Source organism: Mauremys mutica, chromosome 6 (genome assembly GCF_020497125.1).
Source record: "Mauremys mutica isolate MM-2020 ecotype Southern chromosome 6, ASM2049712v1, whole genome shotgun sequence".
Taxonomy (NCBI): Eukaryota; Metazoa; Chordata; order Testudines; family Geoemydidae; genus Mauremys; species Mauremys mutica.
The window spans coordinates 105946042-105968264 of NC_059077.1; the positions used below are offsets into that span (position 1 = coordinate 105946042).

Sequence of the window (22223 nt, forward strand, 5' to 3'; positions counted from 1 at the left end):
CTGTCTGCCCTGCCCTGGGATCCCTGCCCCATCCAACCACTCCTTCTCCCTGTCCCCTGAGTGCCCCCCCAGGACCCCTGCCCCCATTCAACCCCCTGTTTCCCCCCCAACCACCATCCACACCCCCCCGCCCCCAACCATGACCCCGAACTCCCCTGCCATCTATCCAACCCCCCTGCTCCCTTATCGCACTGCCTGGAGCACTAGTGGCTGGCAGTGCTACAGCTGCGCCACCCGGCTGGAGCCAGGCCATGCTGCCGCCACCACCACGCAGCACAGAGCACCGGGTCAGGCCGGGCTCTGCAGCTGCGCTGCCCCGCCACCCATAGCATTGCGCCCGCGGCAGAGTGAGCGAGCTGAGGCTGCCGGGGAGGGAGGACAGCAGGGGAGGGGCCGGGGGCGAGCCTCCCAGGCCAGGAGCTCAGGTACCAGGCAGGACGGTCCCGTGGGCCGTAGTTTGCCCACCCCTGCTCTACTGGCTCTGTCTTACTGAACAGGGTGGGGAAGAAAATTCAAGGTCAAAGAAAGTAAGAGGAGGAGGAAAAATGGGAAGACTCTGGCTAGAATAAGCAAACAATAAAATGTTTTGTGAATGCAACTGATTTGTATGTTAGTGCTGTCTTATGCAACTTTTGTTTGCATGATTGGCATTTATACAGAAAGTTATCCAAGCTGACACTGACCTTGGCAAAACTACAGAAACAGTATTTACATAAGGATGAGCTGCAGCTAAACATTTTCTCCAAAGTACTGAGCGCAAACGTGCTTTTCTTCAGCCTCAGACATGCATGTCATCTTCTACATCTTTTTTTTCCCTTTCTTTCTTTAGCAAACATAGTTATTGAGGCCAATGAAAGGATAATCTGATTTTTCAACCCTGGAGTTGGAATATAAGATTTAGTGCCAAACCTATGGACTCACTTACAAATGATACTCCCGTTGGAGTAAATGCTAGTAATCAAATGGCCTTCTGTATCTGTTGTTCATTCTTCTGGAGACAGATAGGAACTTTGTTTTGACATGTGAAATGTGTCCCTTCCTCACTCGCTTGCCAATCCTTCCTACAGTGCATTGTCCACTCTGTATTTTGGAGGGAGGCTCTTTCATTGGAACATTAGTACATAATGCACCATACCAGCCACATAAACATATGGCAGGGAGTTTGTGAGGGTGTTTGTGTCTCCTGGGACAAGAATTTCATCCATCAGACAGCATTAAGAAGACACTCCTTGGAGCTCTGTGTTTTATTATTCTTTGCCCCACTATTTAGAAAGATTTGGGGAGATATGGCGGTTGCTTTTCTTTATTTTATTTTTTCCCGTTGTGCTACTTTCAGAGAACTAGATTTCTGTGTAGCAAGAAAGACTAACTTATTTGTATGTGGTTTTTTAATCAGTGTAAGCAATTATGTTGTTTATATCAATGATGAAAAAGGGTCACAACACTGTGTGCGTCTGATATATATTTAAAAAACTTCCTTAGAAATACCTGATAAAATGAAAATGAATACATGAATAACCCTGCTAAAAATTAAAACGTTATCTCTAGTGTTAACGTGACTGTGTCTGGCATCATTTTCATTTTTTTCCCAGCCACAGTCAATAAAAATGGAAAGGTTGATCATTTAGTTCATATTTTTAACTCCCCTGTTCAACTCCCTGAACCAAGTAGTTGTTTCTATTGTTTGAAATGACACAAATCATATTCTGTTCAGTTTTTAATAAATTCATAAATTAAAAAAAGCCCCAACCACAAAGTCATATTACATAGCAATAAATGTTGTTTGCAGTGAGACCTGAAGACAAGCTCTGTATAAAATAAAAAACTTGTCTCTTTATCCAACATAAGGTTGGTCCAATAAAATATATTGCCTCCCCCACCTTATCGCTCTAATAGCAATAAATATCATTTAAAAATTAAGAACTTTAAAAAAAGTGGGAAAATTCAGATGTAAAATGTATTCTCTGCCTACAGAATTTTATTGAAGGGTAGAACACATTACCTACTGAAATATATTTACCGGCCTCCTGGGTCTTTTAATTGAAATGTGTGTGCATGTGTTTTTAAAGATGCAGTTCTGAATCAACTGTTTCTTCCTTACTCTGTAGTAGAGAGACACTGGGACTTAGCCTCTTCTCATTGACAACAATGAATACTTAAATGGGTGTAAAATCGGCACCAATGTCAAAACTGGCTGGCTCTAAAAAATATGATCTACCTGTTCCCCACCCCCGTCTGCAATGTAAGCTGTTTGTTGTAGAGTACATGCAGATTTTTCTTTGTCTTTCTTTCCAATTCAAATGGTTCAGTACTCCTTAAAAATCACTAATGCCAGCATTCTACCTCTTATGAACAGCCCTACAATAATAAATGAGAGTGTGCATACACATGATGGAGAGAAATAAAAGTTGGTAAGAAAACAAGGAAAAAATTAAAATGATTAGAAATGATAGTCTCCAGCCATAATACTTAAAGTTTTTGTTGAAAGGATAAAGGGAAGTAGCTGAGATCCTCTGGTTCGGGACTGGATTAAAGCAAGATCCATGGATCTAAGCCATGAGCTTGAAGGAGGCCCGTGTACACATTGATCCATGAGGTGTGGAATGGTGTGATAATGCCAGAGAGAGTTGGGTTCTGCCAACTAGAGAGTGTGAGGTAGCTTTGTCAGGTTTAGAAGCCACTTGGCTATGTTGTGGTTGATCATTTCTTTTATTGGGTCCAATGTTTTGGGCATTAGTCTGAGACTCAGGCAATCTAGGTTCAATTACTGCTTTGTGCTTCCTGTGTGGCCTTGGGCAAGTCACTTATTCTCCTATATGCCTCACTTCCCCACCTGTAATATGACCACAATAGTACTTCTGTACATCACAGGGATGCTGTAAGGATAAGTATATGAATAACTACGAGGCACTCAAATACTACGATGGGGGCCATGTCAGTATGACAGATAGATCTGGGTAGATTGGATCCAGGCCCCCTTTAGGCTTAATCCACCAGAGAGCCCCCATGTAGCTCTGCATTGTGCAGGTAGTGCACACCTCTTTTGCAGGCTCCTCAAATGCTGTGTTTTGTGCTCCCCGAGAACCAGCAGAACATTTGTGCTGCATCTGAGACCATCCAAACTCTTGCAGTGAGAGGTCAGGATTTGACCCAGAATTAATAAACTTTGCCACCTTTTTGCCGTGAGGTTGATGAGGCAGAGGGATGTTCCCATGCAAGCCCCAGTCTCACTAATTTTTTAACAAGTTAAAGGTATGGTCAGCTTCACTGGTTACAAATAACTTGGTTCAGTTTGTCTCAATGCAGTAACTTTTCTGCCATCATACCCACATTTATGCACCTCCACCCTGTAGTCTGCCTAATCATGTTTCAATGGGAAGCTCTGGGCAGCTGTCACACAATGCCTCAGCAGGAGCTGCCTGTGCCTATCCTCTTCTGTTTAGATTCTTCAACTGTGCTCATAACCATGGTATCTAGTCAGTAAGTGCTATGAGCAATGCTGCAGCCTCTAGTTTCTGGAGTTTGGTGCTTTACAGTATGGAAGTGGTGGAAGACAGAAAAGATAACAGCTGTCCTGATCACTCTGAAGCACTATGTGAAAAGTAGGCCAAGGCAAAGGGTTGTGTCCTTCTCCACTGAAGACTAAAATGCTAGTCCACTAACATGGTACAGACGTTGGTGGCATTTATGTGCCAGCAGTGATTTTCATGAACCCAGCCTACCCTTTGCTGATGAAGCCATGCCAAGACTATAAGCATCTCAACAAATGCTGCATTATCTGTCACCTCTGTTGTGTCACAGTGGTGTTTGAGTGCACTTTTATGAGACTGAAACCTCCTAAAGCAAAATGACAAAGAGCGGATGTATATCGCTACACTCATGGCTGCATGCTCTGTTCGCTGTACTATCTGTGAATTAAAGGCAAAGCGCTACATAGACACATGGAAACTGAGGCTTGATCCTGGTAGATTCCCATCTTGTTACAAGCCCCATGATTACCATCTGAGCAAATATGCATAATAATGGATTCTCTGTGCCAGTATTTCTGCTCACACTGTCAACTGGCGAGGAGGAAGAGGAGCAAAATCATTGTGTTGAGGTGCTTTTGTCATATCTCTGTTAGAAACCTACCTTTTATAAAGTGATTGATGCGATGTCACAATCATTGTGGTATATAATAAAAAGTGAATTATTTATTATAACAGTGTTTCCCTGGCCATTGATATGACAAGTGTAATTAAAGAGTGTTGCTTTTATTAGAATGGAAAAAGGTTCAGAGCATTTTCCAGAGTGTGAAAAATAGGGGTTGGGGGGAATGCATTCAAAGCACCATTATTTTCCTGCTATCAGTAGATGGGTCACAAGTAATGACATTTAGTTTCCATGTTCTCTCAGTACCTCATGATTTTGAGATGGGCAGGGGCCATTTTAAACAGTTTTGCTCCTCTGGATGATGTAACCAAGAAAAGCCTTCTAGGGCAGCTTACGCATGGGGATTAGAGTCCCTGGAAGTCAGACACACAGAATGGTACCTTTATTCTGAGGGACAGTGCACTGTGGGATGTCCATCTGCACAGAGCTAAATGAGAACAGAGAACTAGATTTACCAGTTACGCTGGCATTGCTATGGGTGCCATTCATTGGCAAGATCACGACATACCTAGCTGGTCACAAGAAATGTACCATGTGCCAAAAGAGCCAGCTAGCTGGGGAAGTGCCTGGGTAATATTCACTGGCTTTAACCATCTGTTGTGTGTACACAGAGTTTTTAGTCCATTGAGCCTCTAGCTGGTCATAGGCATGGTAGAAAGTTGTGTGGATGGGGTCAGAAAGACAAAGCATGTGATACACGCATATATCTAGAAGATAGCTGTCTATCTCAGAAGCATTCATGGTTAAGAGAAGTTTGAAGAGCCATAGTAAAAACTTCACCAATTTTTAGTGAGAATGAAACAGACTATGTGTAATACCTTATGACCAGAATTAGCATGTTCATTACAGTTCCATTTTATTAATGCCTCTTTTTGAAGATGAACACTGTGGTCCCTGCTGTGAAAATGGTACTTTGCACTTTATGTTATAAAGTGGTCTCTGCTGGGGAGCCGTGCTAGGAACATTAAAGAACAAAGCACAGCTGCTTGACAATTGTACAAAAGGATTTTATGAAAAAGTGGACCAAAAGGAAAGGGCCAATATACAGACAACTTAGCAGCAATTATGGTACCAAGTGAAGTGCAGATTACTTGAAATGGCTTATAAAGAAGTGCTAGGAATAAGCGGATACAAAATTATAAACTATTTTGATATATTTTAGCGGTGTGTGTAAAATACGTGCAGGGCAAACAGAAACATTTGCCTTCCATGCAGTATAATTTGAAACACTTAATGAATTATCGCTCTGTATAAGAGGAAAGGAAAATGGAACTGTTAACCAGATCAGGAAATGAGCAAAAATTTGAAAAATGCACAGTCCATTTCCTATGGCTGGGTTCTCAGTTCTTTTAGAGTGAAGGAATATTTTGTTGTGTCTAATGCAGAACTTTAGCATGACAGTACACTTTCTCAGAAGGACTCATTCTATAACTAGTGTTAATAGTTTAAGAAATTCTGCTCATGTAATTTAAATGATCAGGAACACATCAGGGTATATTATCATAAGCTATATAATGCCCATAGAGTCAAATTTTACTTTCAGATACATGTGTGCCACCCTATTGATTTCACAATAATTTATTATCATTTTATATGTAAAAATAATTTTAAAATCTACATTAATGCCTACAGTCATTCGTACTATAAATAGAATGGGTTGAATAATATTCATGAATAACTGAATTATTTTTTATCAATTATCTCATACAGTTTTTTCAAGTAATATTTTTAGTAGTCACTCAATTCCCTAAATGTAATGTTTGTCAAAGAAACTGTTTTCCCCACCAATAAATGATTAACTTATTCACAAATTTTTTTTCAACCGTTATCACACTAGACATATAAAATAGTGCAGTTTTTCCTTCTGCATGGAATAACTGTACACCAGTGTATTTTTAAGAGCTTATTACAGTTAATAAAATACATATTGATAGTAATTAGAAAACTATTTCTAAATGTAAAACAGAGTAGGAGCACATACACTATTTGAAAATGAAGGAAATATCTCAAATTCATCAAATGTATTTATATCTAAAATCCTTTTATCAAGAATTTCAAAAGTGAATAGTGAGCTTGGGTGCTTCAAATTTTGGATGCCAAATTTAAGACATCTGTAAGGTTTAGGCTCAGTTTAGGCTCAATAAACCACAAGCTGCTTTTCAAAATCTTAGTCCTAAGCTTTATTTTCTATGGTAGTTCTATTCCTGTGAAACCTCTTTGAATTCCTTGCTGTCCCAGAAAATTATATTAACATGCTACACTGCTAGGATGTGTCTACTAAATGAAGATGTACCTTCCTTTGTTGTTTTGAACTAACAAGTCAGTGAAAGTAGCTACTGGTCATGGTTTGTGTCTTTTTATAATGTTTTCTTACTTTTCCATTCTATTTCCTTTTTCCTCTGAATTTCATCTTCTTGTTCATTGGACCACATTTCAGATATTTTCTTCCATGACTGTAAAATTACCAGTTCAGTTTCACTCATGTATATCTGTTCATGATGTCTACTTCATATTTTGAAATGGTATCAGTAGTAATAAAGTATTGCTATCTAATGTTTACAGGGACACTCAATTTGAAGTGGACAGTCATAAAAGATGAATGTTGGCTTGATGTGTCAGCCAGTTAAACTGTTCCTCCTCATCCATTTCTATTTTATAATAAGAAACTTTTTGTAGTCAATGACTGTTCATAAAATAGATGTCTGGCAGTCAGGTGAACTGAACATCCTCAGACAAAGAGGAGTAATAATACTGTACAAAGAAATAATAGTCCTCTTTAGCATGAAGGGTTTGGGTTTTTTTTATTTAACTAAAACGTTTTTGCCAAGAATGTACATCTGTTAATTCTTTTCAGACAAGACCTCAATCATTAATTTCAGCCTTAAAAGCTGATCACAGTCTTGGTTGTCCCAGGGGAGAAACTAATAATTGTTGCTAGTAGTGTAAGTACTGTAGCCAATAAGTGTCTATCCCTGCTCTTTAGAGAAAGAAATTAATGTATCATGAGCAGGATGAATATATCAATGTTAAAACATATTTTGCTTTTCCTCCTATTTCTTTTTTTTTCTTTTTAAATTTTTTTTTACCAATTTATTTTAGGGCTTTGATGTTTGTGAGGATCCACTCACTTGCTTAGAATTGGGTATCAAATTGAATCCATGCTTGATCAGATACCATTCAGATTACAAAGTGGAATGAGTAACAATGAGGCGAGAGAGAAACATTAGGAAAAGGGAAAATAGAAAATTTCACCTCTAGTGCCCCAACCCTGCAAGTCTGCCCACAGAGTCAGTTGAAGGATCACCAGCCACGTAGGTCACCAGTTTGATTTTGGCCTGGTTCAGTAATAACCAGAAGTTATGAGAAGCAATGGGTGGGTGTTTTGATCTAGTCCTTAGAGGATTATATCACAACCCCCACCCAGCATCATTCTAGCTTTTACCACCAACACTTTTGGTGATTCAGTAGAGAGGCAGAGAATCAAACTGGCAAAGTTTGCAATTTTTTTTACCCCCTATGGATGGTCCTATGAGATCAAGATTGAGTCAAATTATCTGGGCAGTGTGAGTAAGATTGATAGACAACTGCTGTCTGTACTGTACCTGTTTCATGGATAAATAAAGGTTTTCCATCTCCTACCTATTACTCTGTCATTTTCCACAACCATTAAATTAGATGAGTGAAAAGAAACAAAAGGTGATTTTTTTTTCAGTGCCCATGTGGGTCTGAAGAATTCCATTTATATTACATAACAGTTTAGGTTTTGGATTGTGCAGTTATTTAATCTAGTTGTAAACTTGTGTGCATCAATTGTATTTTTAATTGATAAATGTAATAATTAAAGAACACTTAGGATACAGGAAGCTGTCAGCTATGACAAGAAGCCTGACCCTACAAACCCTTACTCAAGTGACTAATCCTTATGAATGCATGTAGCCCCTTATGCTCCTACAGAGTCCCATCGATGCAATATCAGGGTGTAAGATTATACAAAATCCCATAATCCACTGTTGTGAAACCACTGTCTGAATCAGAGCTCAGTGCCATTACAAAGTGTGCATTCTGCTTCACTATGTTGATGAGCTATTTAAAATTTAAGCTGGATAATACATTTATTACTTTCCCTTTTATTTATGCCCACCTACTTTAGTTATCTATGGCCTCGATTCAGCCTGGCATTTAAACACATGCTTAGGTCCACCTCTGTTCAGAAGAGCAATGAAGCAAATGCTCACCTGTTAGCACATGCTTAAATCTCATCGAAGTCTTGTGGAAATCAATGGAATTGAAGTACCATCAATGTGGAGATGGTACTCCCATTTATAAATTGTGGAATGATATGATAAATTGCATTTAGCTTCCATTTTTGACTGCTTCATCTCTACGCTTCCATTAATCAGTCTACTCTGGGATTACTTCCAACATTCCAAACCTCTGAATAGTCTAACAGCTGTCATTTTTTTAAAGCAACCTGCCACAAAAATGTTTCCTCCCCACCTGCTCTCCCTCCTTTTAGAATCTGGAATTTCCTCTCCATCTCCATTTGCCCTGCAGTACAGAATGGACAATGTTCAGTCCTGCACCCAGAGACTTATTTCAGGACCAACATTTTGCAAAACATCAGGAATAGAAGTGGCTGCGTTATACCATTGGACGGGAGCTGGGAAAATCCCCCTTTTCCAATGGAATAGAACAATAGTTTCTATTTCTGGCAGGTCATGAGATATCAGACCATAAAATTGTGACATTTTGTAAAGAAAAGCCACTTCAGTTAATTTAAACAAGTTTATAAAATTTATTCATTGCAGTGTTATCTCTTTCAGGAGCTTCCCAGGTGAACTCATGATACTTAGGAGGGAGAAAAAAATATTATAATGAATGCATTTTAGAAAAATCTATAGATTAATTTATTCTGTCTACCTAAAATAGTGATAGATAATGTATAATATTTGTTGCTTAAACAAAATATACAACGTGTCAGGTAGATGTGTTATTGGCATGAGTTTGGAATTGCCAGCATAACTCATTCACTAAAGGTGGTAGCGGTGGGGTTATGCTGCGTGGGAGATTGTTTTGTTTTTATGTCACGTGGGCAGTAGGCCAACCTGTCCTGCGGAAGTTAGTTCACTGCTACTGCAAAGTCAGCATCCCCAATAACCATACCTCAGAAGACTGCTGATTATATGCTGTCAGCAGTCTTCTGATATTAAAAGGGCTATATTACTGTATGTACATACATTATCTATCTATCTATCTATCATGTTGCAAATATGTATTTGGAAACTTTATTTTAGAGATTATTTTCCTTAAGAAATGTTTCATTACCATTTTGAGAATATGGGTTCCTTACTATATGGTTTCAAGTAGCTCATGATCTGGCTTCTTATTAGTGTATGTACTTGATTTAAGATTAAAGGAAACCAGTAGTGTTAGAAGCTTGATAAGTTTCAGTTCAATTATTACCACAGTAAATGTATGTATAAGATGCATAACAGAGGATAATAAAGCCAAGTCAGTTTCTAGAAGAAGGTCCTCGTATAGTAGATCAGCCTACAGCTTTTCAGTCTAGCAGTTTCTGAGAACACTAATGTCTCATCAGGTGCACCATTAGGATGACAGGAAGGTTTGTTGAAATGTAGGACATGTTTGACACTAGAGTACTGAAGTGACAGCAAAATTAAATCCATTTTTAATGCTATAGGCACGCATCTTGAAGGGGAAAAATCTGAGAATTGCATCCAGTGAAGGATACGGAAACACTATCTGGAAAAAAAAAAGATTTTGCAAAAAAAACACCCCAAAATTATCTCAAGTAATATTTATTTATAATAGTTTATTTAACTAATAACCATTTATAAAATATGCTTTATTATTGTAATTGTCTAGTTTTATAAGGTTTCATGTGGAGCACAATGAAAGAAGATCAGTAAATATAAGATAATTTTAAAGCATACCAATTAACTACATTGGTATTAAAATAACTTCTCTCTCCGCAAATTTCATTAAGTCAAACTGATATTAATAGTAAAATATTTAGATTTTTAGAAATGGGAATTTGGCATTTCTGACACAGAACAATGGACAGTAATAGATATACCAAGGCAAAAAAGATGTATTTGCACTGTTAAATTAAGAGAATCAAATAGGTAGGATTAAAGCAGCCTACCAAAAAAATCCTTTTCTGAATACTCTGTGGTTTATGCATGACATTAGATCTTATTATGATAGATCTTATTTCAGGTATGGCCATGCCTGCTGTAAACTAACATCAAGTGGTGCAGTTGACTTACTACCATTCCATTAATCTTTGTTGCAAAGATGCATTAATAAAGTCTCCTCCACTCACTAGTTCAATAGCAAATGAAATTCCCTCATCTTCGATTACAAACAGATAAATCATCTTGTGCAAAATTTAGCTGTGACTTAAATTATGCCATTAAAATGATTTACTATAAAGCTACTACAAAGGGCCTGCTAGGATATAAAATGTTGCCTAGTAATAGTAGCATTTTTCTAGATATTTATTTCAAAAGCCTCTTGTGAAGCACAGTATTAGTGACTGCATACAGCAACAACAAAGCACAGAATAATTATGGTAGATTTTCAAGTGGAAGCATTTCAATAAGCTTTTTAGACAAATTCAAACTAATAGCACTGATTAGAACCAGGTGCTGTGTAAGCTCTGCCAATGCACCTGAATCCTGACTCTCAGTACTTCTGCTATTCTTGTCCTGGGCCTCTTTTAAGGAACCATTACCAATTGTACTTAACTGAATTTTATTAAACAGTAATTTAAAAATAGATAGTTAAAGGGAGACTGCCAAATGTTTAGGCCTCTCAGATCCCTTAATTTATAGTTAGTTTAACATTCCATTCGAGTAAGGGCAATAGAGAGACTCCCTGCCTTCTGGGGACAATAACAAGTCCTCTGAGTATGTTTTGTTGCCCATTTTACTCACCTTCTCTTGGAAGCATCACTCTGTTATAGGAAGACTGGGTGAAACTCCCTGTGGAGTAGGGAGAACCATTGTGGAATTACCCCTTGTACCGACTGATAGGAATAAGAGACACTTTCTCCCATAAGATACACAGCGCTCCAAGCCTGGGACCAAGCTCAGAAACTGATCTTGGCTCCCCAATGGTTCCTCATTGTTTTCAGTGGACTTGCCCTGTGATTTATTTTAGTAAAATGTATGTTCTTGTCTTAAATGGCATTATCTCCTCTGCTCCAAAGATAAACAAATCTGTATACACAAACTGTATCTTAGTGTTCATGAACAGATTTATTTGGTTTTGCTGTACCGATAAGACTATCTGAGGAATCCTGCAACAAATACAACAAAATGACTTTCTAGGAATGTGACTTGGAAGGCTGAAAAGTTGCCAGGGTTCTTTCATAAAGAGACATTGTTACTCCTTACTCAATGTTTTGCAACAAGATGAAGGCAACTACAAATACATTGTTAGTAAACCAAGAAACAATCATTTCTTGTTGTGGCATGTTTCATATTGCAGACAAAGGGCCTGATCCAATGTATGTTGAATGAAGTCAGTGGAAAAACTCCAACTGACTTCCCTGAGCTTTTAAATCAATCCCATAGAGAGCTCATTAGTTGCTAAGTGGCAAAGCCCCAATAAAATACAGTCCAACATTTTCAAACCTGGATACCTGAATTTAGGTACCTCAGAAAGTAGCCTGATTCTCAGAGATGCAGAGCACCTACACTTCCCATTGACTCGAGGTTTGTGCTCAGGTGCTCTGAAAATCTGGCCACTTACTTAAATTCCTTAAATGGATTTTAGTGCCTAATGTTAAGTATGCAGGCCAAGATATACTTTTAAAATTAAGTGCCTAAGGTTAAGTTACTAAGTAAATATTAGGTATTTGAACAAATAGCCTAATTCTCAAGTGTTCAGCATCCAGCATCCCCCCAGTCACTGCAGCAGGAGCTGCTGGATGCTCAGTACTTCTGAAAAGTAGGTCACTTATTTAAACATCTAAGTCATGATTTAGGAGCCCAGTTTTAGGCACTCATGTTAAAGTCTTGCCCACAGTTTCCATACTGTTGGACTTAGTATATTGATAGTAACAATATTAAACCATAGCTGGTAACTAATTGATGGAATAACTTTCCACAAAAGAGAATTTTGTTATGCAAATCCTTCAACTTGTGTAATTCTTGAAAAGGTGGGAGTGTGTATATATGGTGTATGATGTGCAAGGGGGTGTTCTTTAGTGAGTGAACCAGACAATAGTGGGTGTTTGAAATGTGTATTATTACTGTAAATGCCTCATTTACAGGAAATTGACTTTTATTGTGTCATAAGAAGGATGAGGATGGGGAAAAGCAGAAATTGGGAAGAAATATTTTGAGACTGAATTCTTTGCCTAAAAGTGAAAATAATGTAGGCCTATGAATCTGATTGGAAACTTATGGTAGATTTGTTTACAGTTTATGAGAAAGAACAGGAAGCTAGAAGCTGAACCTTACTAAGGAGAAATTAACTTTCATTTTCAACAATTAATATACATTGCTTTGGACTCAGATGGCTGGAGTCTTCATCTGATTTTTCCTTTGCAGGAAAGTCCTAGCTGTTTATTTCCTTGTTTTATGTTAATTGAAATAAACATTTGGAAAAGATGCCCAGTGACACATTCTGTTTTCAGTTACACCAAATCAAGAGCAAAATTTTGCTCCTAGCAGTGTGGCCAACCCCAAGTGTTGGAAATATGAGTTTGGTCTCCCAAAATTATGCACTTACCATAACAATCATGATATGTTTAAAATAATAAATATGTTGTCTTTTTATTTGCCTCCTGGTTTTTGAGTCTTTAGGGGGTCAAGTTTTTAAGCTTTTCTCCTAAATCCAAAAGGACTAGTAACTTATTTTGGTTTAAATGAAAGCTAAAAATCTTATGTAATCAGAGGACTCCAAGAGATGGGGCTTTAAGGAAAAATTGCAGATATCAAGAGACTCACAATAGGATTATGAGAATTGGCAACACTGCCCTAGTTTGCTGGAAGAGTAAATGTTTTAGAATAGCATCAAGAAAATGTTGAGGACCTTGTCATTCCTGATACAATGGAATTAGTTTTTAATTTTGAGTATTTGACACTGTCTACTTAGTACTTCATTGATTTTGATTACTCTCTGCCTGCCTAACCCAGTGAAATGATCATTCATTCATTATAGAATTGGGCCAACATGATATATCTTTGTACACAGCATGCATTTTTTAATATGGGCAGTTGTAAGTCAATGTGTATTCCCTGAGTTTTAGCTATCAGCTGCTGAAATCTTGGAGCTGACTGAAAAGGTGTGAAATACATTTTGTACAGTTTCTGTATGATCATTATTTAATCATTATCAGGAGGAAGAAGGCTGGAATATGGGGCAAAGAGCTGTGAAACAGAAATTCCTTTTATTATCTACCTTTAACAGTAGTTGGTGGAAGGCTTGCTGATTTCATTTTTGGAGTGGTGGTTTTAAATTCTTACTTTAGTCAAATGCATTTGCAAATTACAGTAAGACTGCAGAAGCAGCAGTTCAAGGCTCCTCACAGTGTTACTCAGGTGGACAATACTTTATTCTGCTGGCAGTTTAATTGGGTATAAAAAGAAATGACTATTTAAAATCATGTCTTTAAGTGGACAACCTACAGATTTCAAAGTTATTTTTTTGAAATGTCTATTGGAAAAGAAGTGATTATTAAAACTGAAGTAGATGCATTTTCCAGCTAGTTACTTCCTTCTGAATCTTTCTGACCTTGAAATGGCCTTTTCAAACATATCATGTTTTTTCCTTATGATTAATGGTGCACTTGTATCAGAAAATGTGTTGGACATAAAGCAGAACTTGCATGCATGCTACATGGACTGATATATACAGTACTTACTATAGTGTGCATGTACCAAATACGTTAAATAAAAGCTTGATCTCACCCTGACCATACATAGGCTCATGCATCAAAGTGTGTCTTGTAAAATGAGCCCCTGAATTTATAAGATGAAGGAAGACTAGATCAAATCGGTAGATGACTTAACAAGGTATTCAATAATATATGTCTCCAGGTTAAATGGCAGGATCAAACCTTTACTTTAGGGTCAAAGTTTTAGCATGGTGTGAGAAACTTTAGGTGAACCCTCCCACTGACTAAATTAGCCGATATGAATGTTGTATTCCTCTGTAACAACATTACATATTCATGTGATGTGCAAATTTTCACTTTCCTTTCTTCCTTTTCTCACCAACATAAGTTGAATAGTCTGTATATTTATTCTGAAAATAAATATATAAGCAAAGCTAGTAAGAAAATGCAACTGAAAGACTATAATATGCAATGTAGTTGTAGCTGTGTTGGTCCTAGAATATTAGAGAGACAAGGTGAGTGAAATATATTTTATTGGACCAACTCCTATTGGTGTGAGAGACAAGCTTTCAAGCCACACAGAACTCTTCTTCAGGTCTTAGAAAGGTGCCAGTGCACCATGAAACCAATGATATGCCTGAGATACATTGATGACATTTTCATCTCTGGACAGGTGGCTTAAATGTCCTCGTAGATTTCCACCATAACTTCAGCAATCACCCATTCATTAAACTCTCTCTGGAGTACTCCCACACTAGCACCAACTTCCTGGACACCACAATCAGATTCAATAATGGAACTCTACAGACAACCATATACAAGAAACCTACAGATCACCTCACCTACCTCCATAAATCCAGTAACGACCCTAAACACATTAAGCAATCTGATATCTACAGCCAGACACTCAGATAACACAGAATGTGCTCCAAGGAGGAAGTCTGGGTATACACCTTAGCACATCCAAAATCACCTTCACCAAGCAATGACACTCCATCAGAGAAGTAGATTGCACTATGGAATGGACCATACAAACACCCCAAGAGAACCTATTTCAATACAGAAATAAACCCCCCTCTGACGGCACACCCCTAGTTGTCATCTGCCACTGCACATTGGACCTCATACAAGGTATCATCAAACAACTACAACCCATACTGTATGAGCAGCAAAGAATCCTGTGGCACCTTATAGACTAACAGACGTTTTGCAGCATGAGCTTTCATGGGTGAATACCCACTTCTTCGGATGTATTCACCCACGAAAGCTCATGCTGCAAAACGTCTGTTAGTCTATAAGGTGCCACAGGATTCTTTGCTGCTTCTACAGAACCAGACTAACACGGCTACCCCTCTGATACTTGACACCATACTGTATGGGAACCACATCCTTAATAAAATCTTTCCTGAGCTTCTGGCCTTAAGAACCTAAGAACGGCTATACAGGGTCAGACCAGAGTATCCAGCCCAGTATCCTGTCTACCGACAGTGGCCAATGCCAGGTGCCCCAGAGGGAGTGAACCTAACAGGTAATGATCAAGTGATCTCTCTCCTGCCATCCATCTCCACCCTCTGACAAACAGAGGCTAGAGACACCATTCCTTATCCATCCTGGTTAATAGCCATTAATGGACTTAACCTCCATGAATTTATCCAGTTCTCTTTTAAACTCTGTTATAGTCCTAGCCTTCACAACCTCCTCAGGCAAGGAGTTCCACAGGTTGACTGTGCGCTGTGTGAAGAACGTCCTTTTATTTGTTTTAAACCTGCTGCCCATTAATTTCATTTGGTGCCCCTTAGTTCTTAAATTATGGGAACAAGTAAATAACTTTTCCTTATTCACTTCCTCCACACCACTCATGATTTTATATACCTCTATCATATCCCCCCTTAGGCTCCTCTTTTCCAAGCTGAAAAGTCCTAGCCTCTTTAATCTCTTCTCATATGGGACCCGTTCCAAACCCCTAATCATTTTAGTTACCCTTTGCTAATGCCAGTATATCTTTTTTTTTTGAGATGAGGAGACCACATCTGTACACAGTATTCAAGATGTGGGCGTACCATGGATTTATATAAGGGCAATAAGATATTCTCTGTCTTATCTCTATCCCTTTTTTAATGATTCCTAACATCTTGTTTGTTGGCCTTCAGACAACCCTCCAACCTCTCCAAGCTCATCATCAGAACCAAGCTCCCCACAGACCAGGGCACACCAACTCAAAGCACACCAGTCACTGCCAGAACAACAGATACAAAACCCAAAGGCATATCTTTATTGCTACAAGGATCAACACCCATCCCCCAATACACCTTTCAAGATCCATGAGTCCTACACATGTCCATCACAACATGTGGTGTACCTCATCCCGTTCACTAAATGCTCCACAGCAACTATTTAGGTGAAACTAAACAATCACCTGTGAGTGAACACTTTTCACAAGGTAATCACTTTATATTTGACCTCTCAGTGTTCATTCTCAAAGGAATCCTGCACAACACTTTCAAAAGACTAACCTGGAGCTCAAATTCATAACACTGCTAGACACTAAAAATCATGGACTGAACAGAGACATTGGGTTGATGACTTATTACAACAGTCTGTAACCCACTAACGCCTCCCCCCCCTCTTTTTTTTTGCAATCCTATGATTGCAGACACTTCACCTTGAATGGTCCCTTAGAATATATGCCAACTACTTATGCTAAACAATCTGTTCCACCTCAGAATACCTTTTCCAGACCTGAAACAGAGCTCTGTGGAGCTCGATAGGTTGTCTCTCACACCAACAAAAGTTGGTCCAATAAAATATATTAACTCACCCACTTTGTCTCATTGAAAGACTAGAACAATAATGTAAAAGTTTGTCAATTAATATTAGCTACATTTGTAGATGTGGAATATGTTTGAAGGTGGAATTGTTGCCCTGATATTAAATTTCTGGGGCAGCATTTTAGTAATATTTTTTAAAGGTGACATGAATAATTTGATATAGGACTAAGATTTTAAAGGAGGGGACAGATGTAATACCTGCAAGAACCCCGCTTACGAGCACTAATGGGAATTTAGGTGCATAATTGCTTGTTTGCCCTGTGCTTTCTGTTGACAATGTGGCCTGCGGTGTTTAATGGCTCATTCATTTAATAAATGACTTGGAGAAATAGTCTTCCTCTTGCTGCACTGCCACAACTCATCTTAAAGTGAATGGGAGTTAAACAGGTGAATTGCAGGTAGAACATATTTCCCTTTCATATTAGAATCCTCGCTGGAGTTGTTTTCTGCATTTGTTAAAATGAACCAGAAAGGTCCAAAATTCTGTTCATACTGCTCCTCCCAAGCTTTTTGTTAAGGCCTTGCATTCACTTGGAAAAATATTTATTGCTAGCTATGGGTGTCAGTGGTAGGTAAAGCTGAAATGGTGCTGAACCCAGTTTCGCAGCAAGTATCAACTGTTTGTTACACTTATAGCTGACAGCAGGTGACTGCAATAGGCAGTGTGTGTGTGTGTGTACACAAGGCTTCAGTGTTTAGGTTCACCCTCCTGAGCCCAAACATAATCAAGGGAGGAAGGCCCACATGTCAAGCAACTGACAGGAGTTGGTAACAGAAAACTGATCTGATTGACAGCAGCCATGCTGGAGATTGATGAGAATGCTCTTCTACTCAGCGAAAATGCTAACAGTCAGCCAGCTAGTTTCTCAGAAAGGTATTCAGGTCCCAGACAGAAAAAGGTCAGGATGGAGAGGTATTTATTTCTGCCTTAGTTCTGGTTGAATGCAAGCTAGTCTAGGTACTGGCTACATTCTAGATACGGAGATTGAACAATTATGGATACTAAGTGTTAAATAATTCACTTTGTCTTTGCTGCTAAATATTTATTATTTGCTCTGGGATGATTTATTTACCTATTAAACTAAGTATCCCATGGAACTAGCATCCAAACAGACAGAAATGTCAGCAGGGCTAGCGTTTTCCAAAGCGTCTGCCTAAAGTTAAGTGCCTAAATCCACACGTGGCTAGATTATGGATTTAACTGTTTAAATTTTTGTGCTCTATTATATACTATTTATACTATATTCTTACTATCAGTATTATCTTTCATATAGAGCATAGCCATTCATGGCACTTTACAGGCACAAAAATACAACTCTCTGCCCCATGAAACTTACTATTTAAATAAGATAAACACAACAAAAATGTTGACTGATATGGTGGGTAGTGGAGAAGGGAAGCCAGAATAGTGACAATGGGAGGCGATAATGTTGCTTTTGAAGAAACATAGTTTTCTGGCAGAAAGCAGATTATATACATTGTTCTGTTTTGCATATTTCCTCTTGCATTTAATTATTATGTTTACCTTTATTTTAAATTTAAATTGTATTTGGTGGATTATATATGTTAGGCTTCAGGGAAGGAAGTATGCTTTAAAGTGAGATTTGAATGAAGAGAGTAGTGAACCAGTAAACAAGATGGTGAAGACTTCTTATTATTTATTACTTATGCAGTATAGTGCCAAAGAGGTAGGAATGATTTACAATATAAATAAACATGGAAACTCTACCCCAAGGAATGTAGAGTTTAAGAATAATAGGAAGGGTGGATAACCTGGGGGTGGGGGGAGTGAGGGCAAGGACATTATGATCAGGCAGTCAGTTGGAAGACTAATACATATAGTTTGAAGATTATGAGGTTTATTGTCCCGTTTTAAATGCATCTAAGATTATCATTTATAAGCAGCCTCCTTGAAGAAGTGAGTTTTGAGAAGGGACTAAGGCCAGGTTTATACAAGCAGCACTGCCAGAATACTATGCTAGCAAAGTGCTATTAGTGTCAGAGTCCTGGGTTCTGTCCTGACTCTTCCCTTGACAGTATGAATCTGGACAAGTCACTTAATTTCTCTCTGCCATTATTACTTATTTTTTTAAATATGGGCATGTAATAAGTGCATACAATAACGGGTGTTGTGAAGCTTACATAATTTAAGAAAACATCTACTCTATTGAAGTGCAAAGTATGTGAATATTGTACTTTCTAAAATGTAGCTAAAACTCAAAGTTTTGGGAAACTTCTCTAGTGTCTTTATTGTCAATGAAGGCTCTTTTTGCGATGCACGGTGGAGAGAGATTCTTGTTTAGGTACAAAATGAGTGGCTGTAATTTTTAGGGGCAAATTTTATCCTGGCAACTCAGACTCTCCCAGCACAGAGCTAAAGGGCTGTTTCATAGTGTGAGCAGCATATTTCTTTTTTTTTTTATTTGTAAGAATGTATTACTGACTCTGACAGAATGATCAGTATAAGTACATGAGATTATTAGTTAACGCATATGATTTTGTTAATCTTTTTCATTTTGTAAGTTTTAACGAACAGCTGACAACTAATTATTTTTCATTTAGGCTGTGGTATGCCTTAGTATTAGAGTCATTAATTGCAAAGGACTTTCTGATGAAAAAGCAATTGATTACATTATTTAAAAGCTACCCTCTAGACTCCCAGTGTTCTTTCATATTAGGTAATATTAAAGAATCATGCATTTTCATGGCGTAGTGGCTGTAGGGGGGGGATCTGATGAAGCCCATACTTGGGCTGAATTTAACCCTTCCAATTCCTGTATAGCATAACATAAACGTTGACTTCACCTTAAAGAAAATGAGAATATACCCCTCATTTTATTTTTTTATTTAAAGATAGGATATGAAAATGTTAACTAGATTTATCCAGAGGATATAAGTGATAATTGATATTGTACTGAAAAATATTATTAAGAGGAAATTTTGGTACAGGACATTGAGCAAAGATCACTCAGTAGGATTGCGTAGGCTTATTCCATGTGCAATCTGTTGTGATTGCAAGATGGCACTCAAACAATTGGTGGGCCTTACACTTTCATTTTCTGTCTTCTCTTTTTCTATATAATGGTAATCTGTTTTCATCAATTAATAATTTCAGAAATTGTTGTTTTTGACATTACAGTACTTTGGAACAGGCTGACTCTAGATGACAGCAATTGGCATAGGTTCATCACTATACTTAACTGTTTTTATAATTGAATAAGTCCTATACAATCAATGCTAGTTAGTGGGCAGATCCACTGCACGGGAAAGAAACTGTATACATGGAGAGAGGACTGCAAGCTCCTTGGTTGACCACTCAAAGTTTTATTTTTTGGCATGGTACTGTTGGGACAGGTGTATAACTTTAGTTATTTGTTCAGCAAGAACCCCCACTTCTGCTTTTCAGTTTGACTGCTGATGCAGTTGTCTTGACTAGGGCTGCATCCACTCAGAATATCTGCACTGTAGCTTCCTTTAACATGCATCTTCATGGATTTTCTTTAGAATATGTTACTGTACAACTTTTCTTGGTGACATTCAGAGTATCACTCTCCAGAAGTACTTGTATTTTGGCAAATATATGTAAATAAGCAGGCAATGTGGTGGTGCTACTGGGGGGAAGGGAAGCTTTATCCTGAAGAGTTGGTTCTCCCTTCACCTGAACCTTAATTTATAGTGAGCTGTAGAACAAAGTTTTGAGGAGACAAACATGGCTTTAAAATAGGACAGAAAAATGTCAGACAGCCAGTGATGTACATCAGATGTGAGGATTCTTGGCCAGGAATTTCCCAACTGTTTATTTTGAGCTTTTATGCCTATTATGCAAGGGACATGTCATTACTTTTCCAAGTTTGAGCTGGATTAATTTATACAATTAAAAAATAGCTTCTGCCTCTTTGTAAGCCAAGACATTGGCCCACTTGCAAATAGGAATTGCTGGAGCTAGCTTAGAGAATTCTGATAATGAAGTTTTCTTCCCAATACAGTTTCCCTCTCCTTGGGAGGTCTCTGTAGAAAGGGCTAAACAACCTTATTAACAACAGCTTGTATTGACACAAACATGTGTTCCCTGCATGTCTCTGGATGGAAGAGGAGCATTCTATATGTTTAGTGTGGTTATTATTTATTAGGACTGCTGCAAAATTAACTTAGTTTCATGAAGGTTGTTATTTGTTGATTTGCCTTTATATAGGACCCAGCAGAAGAACCTGTATCCGCTTTCATGAGCACACACATGATTACTCCCATTGACCTTAACTGAGCACATTGAGTCCCAGAAGGTGAATTTCAACCCCCTGTGCAAAGAGCCAGGAAAGGCCTACCTACCACTTAAGTTCCTCGTAAGTCTTCAGAATTGTTGGCCATCTGCACAAGCGACTATAGTATTGCCTTGATCTTTAACTTTTGATCTATAGAATTGGGCCAATAAATTGGAAGAACCTGTCAGTCTTTAACGTTTCAGTGCTGAAAGTGACATATAGTGTTTGAAAATGTATGTACAGTTAAACACAATTAAAACACCAACTATTTCTGTAACTTGAAATTCAAAGCAGACTTTCTGTCATCCAAGGTACAAAATAATATTTCATTGTTTTATATGTTCTGTATCTGGGGTATCAATCCATCAGAGTGAGTTTTTGTTATTAATGTTCAGTAATCTTGAAAATCTGAAAGATTTCATTATCGAGGTCAGAACACAATTAATTTTTTATTATGTCAATTTACTTAATTCTACCAGGAAACCATAACATAACTTGGTGTTTGTGCACACACACTCATTTTGACATGCACACAAAGCAAGTAAGGTGAGTATGTCCTATAACTAACATTGGGTTATGCCTGATTTTGATTGTAAGCTTTTTAGAGTTCAGAACTCAATATTTAAAAATACAATAATAATAATTTCAGTAAATCTTTAGTTATGCAGATATACCTATCTCATAGAACTGGAAGGGACCCTGAAAGGTTATCAAGTCCAGCCCCCTGCCTTCACTAGCAGGACCAAGTACTGATTTTTGCCTGAGATCCCTAAGTGGCCCCCTCACAGACTGAACTCACAACCATAGGTTTAGCAGGCCAATGCTCAAACCACTTAGCTATCCCTCCCCCCCTGCTCTATGACCTCATCTTAAAAATGGAGAAAAGGCTAGCTCATGTTTTTCAATCTTTTGGAATAAAGCTAGTTACATTCTCAAAGATGTGGATAAAAGACTAGGGAAATACATAATCCATTTTAATTGAACAGCGATATCAGCACTTACTTTCTGAATTCATTATTTATCTTGAATAATCAACTCCATTGTATTAAGTAGTATTTGTCTTGCAAAGAAAGGCCTTTAGTTGTTGTTATAGTAAAAGAAATGGGATACCTA

At 38.0% G+C, this 22223-nt stretch overlaps 1 protein-coding gene across 1 annotated transcript in view; it reads left to right on the forward strand.

Moving 5' to 3' along the window:
* Positions 1–22223, forward strand: part of PTPRD (protein tyrosine phosphatase receptor type D) — a 1658801-nt gene that overhangs the window by 1365572 nt on the left and 271006 nt on the right. The window lies entirely within an intron of this gene.